Source organism: Odocoileus virginianus, chromosome 1 (genome assembly GCF_023699985.2).
Source record: "Odocoileus virginianus isolate 20LAN1187 ecotype Illinois chromosome 1, Ovbor_1.2, whole genome shotgun sequence".
Taxonomy (NCBI): Eukaryota; Metazoa; Chordata; class Mammalia; order Artiodactyla; family Cervidae; genus Odocoileus; species Odocoileus virginianus.
Genome location: NC_069674.1, coordinates 45,019,465 through 45,033,113, shown reverse-complemented (window position 1 = coordinate 45,033,113; position 13,649 = coordinate 45,019,465). Strand labels below are relative to the sequence as shown.

Here is a 13,649-nt window from a genome sequence, read left to right as displayed (position 1 = left end):
AGAGGAAGAAGTGGGTCTAATAACTACCTCCAGTGATGACTCATGAGGTTCCTCTTTTCTTTCTTACTTTAAAAAAGATGGCTTTCTCTTTTTCTGTATCCACCTAGCTCTCTGCCTACCTATTTACCTGGAAATCAAGCAGCCCCTGCTGTCAAGAATAACCCCAAAACCATAGCCAGGCCTCATGTCATTACAGATGGACCTAATGCTTACAGCAGCGCCATGCTGTTCTCCTCTTGGAAGTAAACAATCTCACAGAACATCCACTTCAAAATCTCCATGTAATCCATGAAATACCAAACACTGCTCTCTGGCAGCTAGTATGAGTGACTTCTGCTTCTTGAGCCATTTCAGTTTTTATCTTTGTTCTTCTGCCCTCCCTGCAGATAAAATTTATGAGATATTCAATTATAGCATTGCCTCCGCTTTCTGACAACACCCAATCAAGAACAAACATCCTTAGACCTGCCCCCAAATTACCTACCCAAAGCCAGAAGTCCATAGTAGGTTCTTTCTTCTTCGTGAAGTGCCTCCTTCACTGCCCCCTCACACCTTGTTTCCCCATGGTGTACACTCTTCCTTTCTGCAATGAGTGAGAAAAATTAATTCAGTTTGTTCAATTACAGGTATTCCTGATAGCCTTTTGTGAAGGAATTGAAGAAGATACACATACATATGTATGTTATATGAAACGTTTCAATTCAATACAGCTATTACTCTTTTTGATGCTTAATTTGTCCCAATTTTGTTAGTAAGACATCCTTCTAACCAGCTTAAGTGACTGTTTGGCAGAATAGCATAAGTCTCTGAAAGCCTCGTTGTGTTTTAAAGATATCCTAATCTCATTGGATATATTCCCTGCCCAGACATGGATAAAAATTAAAAGAGTAATACAATTCAATGACTTATACAATGTGGAAACTCAAATACTTTCATAGCTTTCTGGCTGAAGCTGAATTTTTATAATGTTTTGGGATGGAACTGCAAGATATTTAAAGTGAAAAAGTGAAAATGTTAGTTGCTCCATCATGCCCACTGACTCTTTGAGACCACAGGGACTACAGCCTGCCATGATCCTCTGTCCATGGAATTTTCCAGGCAAGAATACTAGAGTGGGTAGCCATTCCCTTCTCCATGGGATCTTCCTGACCCAGGGGTTAAACCTGGGTTCCCTGAATTGTAGGCAGATTCCTTACCATCTGAGCCACCAGGGGAGCCCTGCAAAGCACTGACTAATATTTAAAATATCCATGCCAAAGAATGTTCAAACTACTGCACTCATTTTACATGCTAGTAAGATTATGCTAAAAATCCTTCAAGCTAGGCTTCAGCAGCATGCGAACTAAGAACTTTCAGATATATAAGCTAGATTTAGAAAAGGCAGAGCAACCAGAGATCAAATTGCCAACATCTATTAGATGATAGAAAAAGCAAGGGAATTAAAAAAAAATATCTACTTCTGCTTCATTGACTATGCTAAAACCTTTTATTGTGTGGATTACAACAAACTGAAAAATTTTAGAGATAAAACTACCAGACCTCCTTACCTGTCTCCTGAGAAGTCTGTATGCAGGACAAGAAGCAACAGTTAGAACTGGACATGGGACAACAGACTGGTTCAAAGTTGGGAAACAAGTACATCAAGGCTATATATATTCACCCCTTCTTATTTAATTTATACAGAGTTTATTATGAGAAATGCTGGGCTGGGTGAAGCTCAAGCTGGAATCAAGATTGCCAGGAGAAATATCAACAACCTCAGATATGCAGATGACACTACCCTAATGGCAGAAAGTGAAGAGGAACTAAAGAGCCTCTTGATGAGGGTGAAAGAGGAGAGTAAAAAGCTGGCTTAAAATATAACATTCAAAAAACTAATATCATGGCATCTGGTCCCATCATTTCAGGCACACAGATGGGGAAAAAGTGGAAACAGTGACAAATTTTATTTTCTTGGGCTCCAAAATCACTGTGGACAGCCACTGTAGCCATGAAATAAAACGCTTCCTTCTTGGAAGAAAAGCTATGATAAACCTTGACAGCACATTAAAAAGTAGAGACATTACTTTGCCGACAAAAGTTCATCTAGTCAAAGCAATGGGTTTTTTCAGCAGTCAAGTACAGATGTGAGAGTTGGACCATAAAGAAGGCTGAGTGCTGGAGAACTGACCCATTCAAACTGTGCTGGAGAAGACCCTTGAGAGTATCTTGGTCAGCAAGGAGATCAAACCAGTCATTCCCAAAGGAAATAAACTGTGAGTATTCATTGGAAGGACTGATGGTGAAGCTGAAGCTGAAGCTCCAATACTTTGACCACCTGATGCAAAGAGCAGGCTCACTGGAAAAGACCCTGATGCTGGGAAAGACTGAGGGCAGAAGGAGAAGCGGGGATAGAGGATAAGATGGTTGGATGGCATCATTGACTCAATGAACATGAGTTTGAGCAAATCCTGGGACTTAGTGAAGGATAGGGAATCCTGGAATGCTGTAGTCCATTGGGTTGCAAAGAGTCAGATGCGACTTAGCAACTGAACAGAAAGTATTCATTCTTTCTGATTCAGCAAGCCCATTTTTTGGGAACCTAAGAGAAGGAAAGAAATATAAGGAAATGTAAGAATTTATGCATAAGAATGTTAACTGCAACACTATATTGGCAAAAGAATGTAAAGAGAAATGGGGGACTAAATTTCTGTACACAATGTAGAGCATAGGCAGCTACTTTTTAATAAGGCATAGCTATAGCTAGAGAATATACATGTAATACTGATAAATGAAATATGCTGTGGTCTTGTGATATGTAATCACAACATTGTAACATATTTCATATACATATATATGTGTATATATACACACCACAGTTTAATTTGGAGAAAAAAATCACCCTATGCTTGTATTTTTGTTTGATCATGAAAGAGGAAATTTATTATACTTAGCTTAAAGGAGTGGGGATGAATTCAAACTATCTTTGAATTATATGTGCTAGTGTGTAGCACATATATATTGCTTTTAGATTTACCAAAAAATTAAAATATAAGGAAAAATAAGTAACAATAATCAAACTAAAAACTGGAATTTGATTTAAGCAGCTTTTTATTTATACCCAATATATAAGACAAAAGATAGACATGTAAGGGAGAGAGTTAGTTTCTTAACAAGGGCCTGTGTTTCTCCCAGGAGACTATGGCATTAAAGCCTTTGTCTGCCATATCTCAGGCAGGTCCCAGGTCTCACATTAGAATACTCTCTAACACCATACACAAAAATAAGCTTCACATGGATCAAAGACCTAAATGTAAGGCCAGACACCATAAACCTCTTAGAGGAAAACACAGGCAGAACACTTTTTGACATAAATCACAGCAAGATCTATTTTTTATATGCCTCTTAAAGAAAATATAAACAAAAATGAACAAATGGGATCTAATTAAACTTAAAAACTTTTGCACAGCAAAGAAAACTATAAACAAAACAAGACATTTGCAAATGAGGCAACAGACAGAGAATTAATTTCTAAAATACACAAATAACTCATGCAGCTCAATATCAAAAAAACAACCCAATCAAAAAATAGGTGGAAGATCTAAATACACATTTATCCAAAGAAGACATTCTTATGGTCAAAAGGCACATGTAAAGATGCTCAACATACTAATTATTAGAGAAATGCAAGTTAAAACTAAAATGAGGTATCACCTCACACTAGTCACAATCGTCATCATCAAAAAAATCTACAAACTAAATTCTAGAGAGAGTGTGGAGAACAGAGAATCTTCTTACACTGTTGTTGGGAATGTAAATTTATTGAGAACAGCATGGAGGTTTCTTAAAAACTAAAACTAGAACTACCACATGACCCAGCAATCCCAGTCCTGGGTACCTACCCAGAGAAAACCATAATTCAAAATGACGTACTCATTCCAAAGTGCACTGTAGCACTATTCACAATACCCAGGACATGGAAGCAATCTAAATGCCCAGTGAAGAGTTATGGACAAAGAAGATGTGGTACATATATACAATGGAATATTACTCAGCCATAAAAAGGAAGGAAATTATACCATTTGCAGATATGTGGATGTGACTGTTATACAGACTGAAATAAGTCAGAAAGAGAAATACTACATTTGATATTGCTTATATGTGGAATCTTAAAATTGAGTAAAAATGAACTTATTTACAAAACAGAAACATAGATGTAGAACAGATGTAGAAAACAAACATGGATACCAGTTGCTAAGTGGGAGGAAGGATAAATGGAAAGACTGAGATGACATATACACACGACTATACACAAAATAGATAACTAAGAAGAACTTGCCGTATAGCACAGGGAACTCTACTCAGTAGTCTGTGATGGTCTAAACAGGAAAAGAATCTAAAAAAAGGAGTGGACATATGTATAACTGATTCACTTTGCTGAATTCTAACACAATATTATAAATCAACTATGCTCCAACAAATTTATAAAAATAATAATAATTAAAAAAAGACTAATAAAGGAACTCTTGTGGCTTAAACTGAGCTGCTATTATTTCTTCCACCCACTGTAACCAAAAGAGAAAAGGGCTTGACTCCTTAATCAACGAGGAGAGAAATTTCACCTTGTGGCATCATAGGTTGCCCGTAACTAAAGTTTGCATTTGGCTGTTGACCACAAAATGTACATACATATGGAAATTTTATGAGATTGGTACTCTGGGACAAGTACCTAAAGTCATTACATTTTGGTGATTTAAAAATAAATTAACAGAGCTTTTCAGAGATATGGGACTAAAGCTAAATGGGAAAGAAAGCTGAAATGAGAAAAAGGTTCATCCTTACCACAGCAGAAGGACTTTTCCGCCCCAAGTAATTTCCGTTTTCCGGGTGAGTGGGTTTGCATTCTGGCTACACTAATGCAATAGTTCTATGTATGAGTAATTTTAGAGGTCCACTCACCAATTATAGCTCTACTGATAAAGCCTTCTTGTGGATGAAATAGTATGGTTACCTTTATAAAAAATGCACTTCCATATGAGAGTAAATTGTGACAAATATAAGAAAATAAAGGTGCTATAAACAAGCCAGGGCTCTGCTCATGGCCATGAGAGCTTTCAATAATCACATATTACACAGTGTAAGTATAATTTTCTGATGACACAATAGCCCCAAGCAGTTTTTTTGTGTGTTGTTTTAAGACATGAGGCATTACCCAGAAAGCACACTGCCTACAAGCCTAACATTATAGAAACAGGAAGACAGTCATTTTCCTCTTTCTCTGAATATGTACCTCATTTATTGTGTTGTGGTTTCAACAGAACTGAAAGGAGGAGACTCTCCATGTTTAATCTCATGGTGTAACTGTAACATCTGCTGTTTGGGGCACTCATTTGTCACTAGTTCCTACTGAAATACCTACAAAAATTAGCTAATGGTGGGGAGAGACGGAGTGGGGGATAGGGGGTGAGGAGTGGAGGATGGTGAGCAGTGAATCTTCTACCCAAGCATAAATACTTAAAATTTCAAGTTTTAGTTGGGGCCCAAGTATTCCCTATAACTCACCTAATTTCCTTTATTGGTGGTTGGGGTTTTTGTGCCACTTACCTTCCCTTATTTTATTTAAATCTTAGAGACTTATCCTTAGTCAAATAAGAAAAAAATTTTCTCTAACTTTACTATCCCTGGGCATATCACTCTCCCTCCCCTTTCTTCACTGCACCCCTTCCCCCTCTAACGGGACTGATGATAGCATCGGCCTATGTACTCTATAGCCCTTCTCTGCTAATGTAACCCTCTCCTGCCTTCAATTTGCTGGATGGAAACTACTATTCCAGGTTTGGAGAATATCTGGTGGATACTTGAAGCTATACTTTCTACCTATAGAAGGTGGCATGTGAGACTTACCATTCTAAGTAAGTATATTTTTTCTTTTTCATTTTAAATGATTTTTTACATAAACACATTTCATATAAATGAGCACAAAGCCAAGCATATAGTAGATAACACGTATTTGATAAACTAAATATTCTGTCATAAATCTTACTTACACACTAAGCTTGGGATGATATTGACAGCTATGACTTGATGAGAAAGATGTTTAAGAGATATGGGTCTATGCAGAGTTAAGGTAACACGCAAGAGTTGGACCAGAGCAATTGATCAGCAGCTGAATCACTGTTCCACTGGATAGAGATATATTTTATCCAGAAATTGGTCCCTACAGGTTCTGACTAAGGCAGTTGAAAGAAATGTACACTTAAGATAATCTCTCCCAACAGATTTTAGGGTCAGTTCTATGAAAGCAACTTTGCTAAGCATCTAGAAAATAAGTTGGGCACAGAAAAGACTGCTCACCTCTAGAAATGGATAAAAATACATTCTGGATACATAGAAGAGAGCAGCAATTTCATTCACTTTATTATGAGTATATTTCTATAGACCATCCATGTGTGCATGTTTAGTCATGTCCAACTTTATGCAACCCCATGGACTGTAGCCTGCCAGGCTCCTCTGTTCATGGAATTCTCCAGGCAAGAATATTGGAGTGGGTTGTCATTCCCTTCTCCAGGGGATATTCCCGACCCAGGACCAAACCGTGATCTCCTGCATTGTGGGCAGATTCTTTACTATCTGAGCCACCAGGGAAGCCTCCCTCTGTAGACCATGACTGACTGGTAAAACATTCTTATTTATTGAATCTTGTACTTATTTACATGGATGTTCACAAATAATAGCAACAGCAAGTGACATTATTTCTAGAGATCCAAATACCTTATATAGTTCACACTGTCAAAAATCTTACCATTTTAACTGATATAATCCAAACAGGATGTGTTAGAAGAAAATCTCAGTGTTTCTTTTGACTAAACACATTGGAGATATAGGATGAAAAATGGCTATAGCAACTTGAGTTCAAATCTCCACAATGCTCATGGAGTTGCACAAACTCTCAGTGCCTTGATTTGTAAATCAAAAGAAGATTTACACTCATGTGCTTCCACTGTGCACTGGTCAAGCTTTCCTCTCAAGGTCTTTCCCAATTTAGCAGGACCTTCCTACACTCTCCAGATGTGCCAGATGGCTAAGCATTACAGAAACTGCCATTATGCCTTGGCATCTTACTGCCCTTGAATCATGGAGAGCTCTGCCTCCTTTATTTTCTAACTTGTATTTCAACATAATTACAGCCATAAAAGACAGCGGTTACAAAGAACGACTCAATACCATTCACCCAGATTCTCCAAATGTTGGTATTTTACCAACATTTTTATCATCCTCTCTGTACATATACATATATGTAAAATATATAAGTATATATTTTAATGAACACTTGAAACCAAGTTAACGGCATTTACTACTAAATACTTCAAGCTGCATTTTTCTTTAAAAAAAGAGACATTATATAACCACTGTTTAAATGACAAAATCAGAAAATTATCATTATCATTACCATATCCTCTAGTGTATTTACAGAAAAAAATCCAGTATACACATTTTAAACTTCTTTAAACTTTCATGAACTTCACAATTTTGATGAGTACTGGTGAGTTATTTTGTAAAGTACCCGTAGTTTGAATTTGCCCAATGTTTCCTCATGATTAGACTCAAGTTATGTATTTCAGGTAGGAAGACCAGAGGATGATGTCATGTTCCTTCTCAGTGCATCATAACAGGAGACATGAGATTTGTGTTTGTTCCATTACTGGTATTGTTCTCTTTGATTACGCAGCTTAGGTGTTTCCCAGGTTTTCCACTGCGATGTTACTTTCTTCCCTTGAAATTAATAACAACACGTGGGAAGGTACTTTGAGACTGTTGAAGCCTAGCTTGAAGGATTTTGTGCATTATCTTGCTAGCATGTGAAAAGAAAACAATTGTACAGTAGTTTGAACTTTCTTTGGCATTGCCCTTCTTTGGTTGGAATGAAAACTGATCTTTTCCAGCCCTGTGGCAACAGCTGAGTTTTTCAAGTTGACTGACATATTGAGTGCAGCACTTTAACAGCATCATCTTTTAGGATTTGAAATAGCTCAGCTGGAATTCCATCACCTCCACTAGCTTTGTTGGTAGTAATGCCTCCTAGGGCCCACTTGACTTCACATTCCAGGATGTCTGGCTGTAGGTAAGTGACCATACCATCTTGGTTATCTAGGTCATTAAGACTTTTTTGTACAGTTCTTCTGTGTATTCTTGCCACCTATTCTTAATCTCTTCTGCTTCGGTTAGATCCTTACCATTTCTGTCTTTTATTGTGCCCATTTTTGCATGAAGTATTCCCTTGGTATCTCTAATTTTCTTGAAGAGATCGCTAGTCTTTCCTGTTCTACTGTTTTTCTCTATTTCTTTACATTGTTCACTTAAGAATGTTTTCTTATCTCTCCTTGCTATTCTTTGGAACTCTGCATTCAGTTGGGTATATATTTCCCTTTCTCCTTTGTCTTTTGCTATGTGAACCAAGAACTTCCAGATTTACAAGCTGAATTTAGAAAAGGCAAAGGAACCAGATCAAATTGCCAACATCCATTGAATAATAGAAAATGCAAGAAAATTCCAGAAAATCATCTACTTCTGCTTCACTGACTATGCTAAAGCCTTTGAGTATGTGGATCACAGCAAATGTGGAAAATTCTTAAAGAGAAGGGAATTTTCTTCCAGTCTACCTTACCTGCCTCCTGAGAAACCTGTATGCAGGTCAAGAAGCAACAATTAGAATGGAACAATGGGCTAGTTCAAAATTGAGAAAGGAGTATGTCGAGGCTGTGTATTATCACCCTGCTTATTTAACTTATATGCAGAGTACATCATGTGAAATACTGGGCTGGTTGAAGCATAAACTGGAATCAAGATTTCCAGGAGAAATATCAACCTCCTCAGATATGCAGATGACAGCTTTCTAATGACAGAAAGTGAAGAGGACCTAAAGAGCCTCTTGATGAAGGTGAAACAGGAGAGTGAAAAAGCTGGCTTAAAACTCAACATTCAAAAAACTATGATCATGGCATCGAGTCCCATCCAAATAGATGGGGGAAAAAATGGAAACAGTGACAAACTTTATTTTCTTGGGCTCCAAAATCACTGCAGATAATGACTGCTGCCATGAAATTAAAAGACATTTGTTCTTTGGAGGAAAAACTATGACAAACCTAGATAGCATATTAAAAAGCAGAGACATCATTTTACTGACAAAGGTCTGCATAGTCAAAGCTATGTGTCCAGTAGTTATGGATGGATGTGAGAACTGGATCATAAAGAAGGCTGAGCACTGAAGAACTGATGCTTTCAAACTGTACTGGAGAAGACTCTTGAGAGTATCTTGGACAGCAAGGAAATCAAACCAGTCAATCCTAAAGGAGATCAACTCTGAATATTCATTGGAAGGAGTGATGCTGAATTTGAAGCTCCAATACTTTGGCCGCCTGATGCAAAGAGCCAACTCACTGGAGAAGACCCTGATGCTAGGAAAGACTGAAGGCAGGAGGAGAAGGGGATGACAGAGGATCAATGATGGTTGGATGGCATCACCGACTCGGTGGACATGAGTTTGAGAAAACTCCAGCACATAGTGAAGAACAGGGAAGCCTGGTGTGCTACAGTTTATGTGGTTGCAAATAGTCGGACAACTAGGTGACTGAACAGCAACAACTTTGAGACTATATAAATATCCACTTAGCATCCATTGAGGATTCTTTTCTGCTTCTTTTAGTTCTTGCAACACATAGTACTTTCTCAAGGTAAACTGATAATATCCTTCTTCTCCTTATAAAAAACATTTTGTAATGGCTTGGGAAAAGCTCTAGAAATGCAATTTTTGCTGTAATAACTTATCTATTAGAATGTTGTGAGAATTTAGTAGAAAAAATTAAGTTTTCTATTTCACCCTCAGTTTATGTATAAAATTACAGCAGATAATTCTAGTACAATTAAACTAACCCCATAATTCAGCAAAACTGTTTAAAGACCCATTGATTAAGTTGTAACAACAGTAATTACTTAAAAAGACATGAATTTGACAAATATTAAAATGGGCTTCCAGAAAGAGGTGAAAGTGAGAAAATTAGAGATGACAAGCTAATGCCATTGTTATTTAAATTCACAGTTACAAAGGCAGGTCTGAATTATCTTGGCATATTTAAGATATATATTTCTTCCTGCAAGACAATGAGTGAGAGAGTGAGGCTCTCCGTTTAAATTAAATGTTGATGACAGGTACTTTCCACACTCTTTTCTTGAGGTTGCTACAGTGGCAGTTTCTTTGTTTTACAAGTGTTTATTTGAATCATAGTGCTTTCTGTTTTATTGTGCATAATCTTTCTATCTCTCAGGATGCTCCTTGGTGCTAAGTCACATCAGTCATGTCCAACTCTGTGCGACCCCATAGACGGCAGCCGATGAGGCTCCACTGCCTTCAATTCTGTGAATGTAAAATTCACTCACTGGTGGCAAATAGACAAGTCATAGAAAAAGTGATGGAACTCTTACTAGGGCAAAAAATTTAACTTCTTCACTGGAACCAAAAATATATTCATTCAGCTCTCTTGAGAGCACCTAAAAACCATTTGTGGCTATATTTTCTCTGAGGTTCCAGTAGGGTACGGCTTTAAGGGTCTTTAGCAGTTGAGACAATACAGCACCTCAGTGACTTCAATGGTAGTTCTTTAAAAATGTGGTCCATTCCTGTAAGGATTCACTCCATCATCAAAAAGCACCATATACCTGGAGAGCATGAGCCTTCAATCCTGGCAGTACATTGTAACCCACTGGCTTCCATTAGGACTTCTGATATCATTAGTTTGGGATATGGCCTAGTGTTCAGGGCTTTTAAAAGGTCCACAGATGATTCTAATGGAAGGAAGCCAAGGTTGGGAGCCTCTGCTGTAGAAAGTTTTTATTTTCCCCTTCAGACTGAAGAAAAAACATTCAAGTCTCCTTGTTTATACAGATTTCTGTGACTCACTATACTTTCAGGATAGGGTCGCAAAGAGTCGGACACAACTGAGCGACTGAACTGACTGACTGATACTTTCAGGATGCCCCTACTAATGTATTTCTATACATATGAGTGGACAGAGAAGCAATTTCTCTAATCTGTTTTGTACACTAGGGGTTGCTAAAAAAAAAAATCCAGGGATGAATGGGCTACAAATATTTTTGGTCAAGTTTTACTTTAGAGAATAATGAATTATTTTCCCCATTCAAATTCCACCAAGCATGTCACAGCATTGCTTCCCCTTCATGTTTGTTTCTATCACTAGAATGCTTTCTAATCTGACTGAGCTGGTCCTGGGATAGTTATAACCTTATCATTCACTGAGTACCTCCCAGCTACCAAATTGTTTATAGTTAACTTCAATTTATAGATAACATCTTTTAAACAAAAAATCATCAGCTTTAAACTAGCTAAGAGAGAGCCAGGATTAGGGCCTGGGTCTAGGAGGTACGAAAATCATCTTTACTAATAAAGACACTATAGGGCTAGTTCCCCTCTGCTGATTAATCCAAGCCATTCAGCCCATTATTTCCCTTGGCAGTTGTTACTGGTTTAGAGATAACCATTTGTTCTAGGGTCTCCTGAAAATGGTACATTACATTCTACTACTGAGGAACAGGTTAACATTTTCTCCTGCTGAATTTGAATAAGGAGGCACAGAGCCCTGACCTCCACTGACTGTCAATTGTGATATGAGGTAAAAGAGCCTTAGCTTGAAGCCAAGGCTGAGGAGTTCCAAACAACCACCAGTGGGGCCAATATTATCCATGGGCAAATAGCTGCCTAAATAAGTGGTTTCAGAGGTATTGGAAGGATGTCCCTAAAACAACTCCTTTCTGCTAGGTGTTGCAAATCCCTCAAAAGGAGAAATAAACTTTTATTTCATATTTAGAATGAAGACTTAAAATGCAAAGAGCTTGGGACAAAGTAATTCTCTGTCTCATATCCAGTGGTTGACACAAGAATATTTTCTAGGAGCAAGTTTAAAGGTGAACACACACAGAGACAGAGGGTGGGAAGGAAATCTAAGAGAGACGGGAAAGGGATGGTGGAAAGGGAGGCCAGGGCTGCTTGGTCCTAGGACTGTCATCAAGAGAGACTGTGGAATCTCCATCTTTAGCAATAGATTCTAGCTGAGATGATTACATATTATTTTACTTGAAAGAATGCTGATGGCCTAAATGATATCTCAGAGATTTTTTTAAATTTTACTTTTTTGGATACACATTTCTATAATTTTTTTTCTGCACAAATGAATATGATCATGTGTTTTTTCTTCTTTAGACTGTTAGTTTGATGGACTACTTTGATTGATTTTTGAATACTGAATTTGCTCTTGCATTCTGAGGACAAATTGCACTTGCCGTGGCATATTGTTCTTTCACGTTGCTGGATTTGATTTCACTGATGGATATTACTGAAGTATTTTGTTGAGGAGGATTGTGTTGAGCAGGATTCATGAGGGACTTTGGTCTATAGCTTTCTGGTATAGTCTTTGTCTGGTTTTAGTATCATGGAAATGTTGGCCTCATAAAATGAGCTGGAAAATATTCCCTCCTCTTTTGTTTTCTGGAAGAAAGTGTGTAGAACTAATGTTATTTAAATTTTTGATAGAATTCACCCATGAAACCAATCTCAGCCTGAAGATTTAATTTTCAGAAGGCCTTTAACCACAAATTCATTTCTAAAACAGATATAGTACTATAAAGTTATCTATTATATCATGGCTGAGGAATTGTTCCATTTAATCTGAGCTGTTAAGTTTATATTTGTACAGTTGTTGATAGTATTGCCTATTGTCCTTCCAAAGTCTGTGGGACTTGTAATGATTTCCCTTTCTTCATTTATGATAATAGTAAGTTCTTTCTTTCTTTATCAGTCTTATTTGAGGCTTATCAATTTCATTGCTCTTTCATAAAACAACCTTTTGTTTCACTGGTTTACCTGTTTTCAATTTCATTGATTTCTCCTCTTTATTATCTCCTTTCTTTTACTTGCTTAGGTTTTATTTTGCTCTTGTTTTCTAGTTTCTTAAGAAGAAAGTTTATTGATTAAAGAACTTTTTTTCTTTTCCAATGTAAGCATTTAATGGTGTAAATTTCCTCTAAATATACTGCTTTTCAGAGCCCTCCAACAGTTCCTCGTTGCATTCTTTCCAGGTTTTACAGCTGCATTCAGTGGGAGACACATGGTGGAATATGTTTACTCAGAACAAACTAGTCTTTTTAAATATAATTTTTTCCAGGAGTCTTCTGTCAAAGGAAATGCTTCTCTTGCACATTGTCTGAGCACATATAACCTTTATTACTTATCCAAGATAAAAGTGTGGCACTTTTCTGGTGAAAAAAGTGCCAGTGCTACTGGCACACCGAAAAGTACGACTTTGCCAGAAGTACATGCTTAAAGTTAACGGTTACCATGAAATTTTTTTTCAAGATTAGTGGATATCTTTTGCACAGTTTATTACTAATTATTCCTCCAAACTCTCCTGTTAAGAGAGGAATATATTGTCAACTGTTCTTAAGAAAGCCAGGGGCCTTACAAGAGCAATCTTTTGGCTGGAGCCTGAATTGTTATATTCTCTAGTGCAGAGCATTGTTCCTTAGCTGTGTCCAGTCTACTAACAAGCCCATTAAAGGCATTCTTCATTTCTGTTACAGTATAAATGATCTCTAGCATTTCT

At 37.3% G+C, this 13,649-nt stretch overlaps 1 long non-coding RNA gene across 1 annotated transcript in view; it reads right to left on the bottom strand.

Moving 5' to 3' along the window:
• Positions 1 to 213: 213 nt before the first annotated feature.
• Positions 214 to 13,649, bottom strand: part of LOC139036053 (uncharacterized) — a 243,050-nt gene continuing 229,614 nt past the window's right edge. The window contains exons 6-7 of the long non-coding RNA XR_011488771.1: positions 485 to 583; positions 214 to 380 (exon numbers count right to left, since the gene is read on the bottom strand). This is a non-coding gene — a long non-coding RNA (uncharacterized lncRNA). The remainder of the gene's footprint in view (positions 381 to 484; positions 584 to 13,649) is intronic.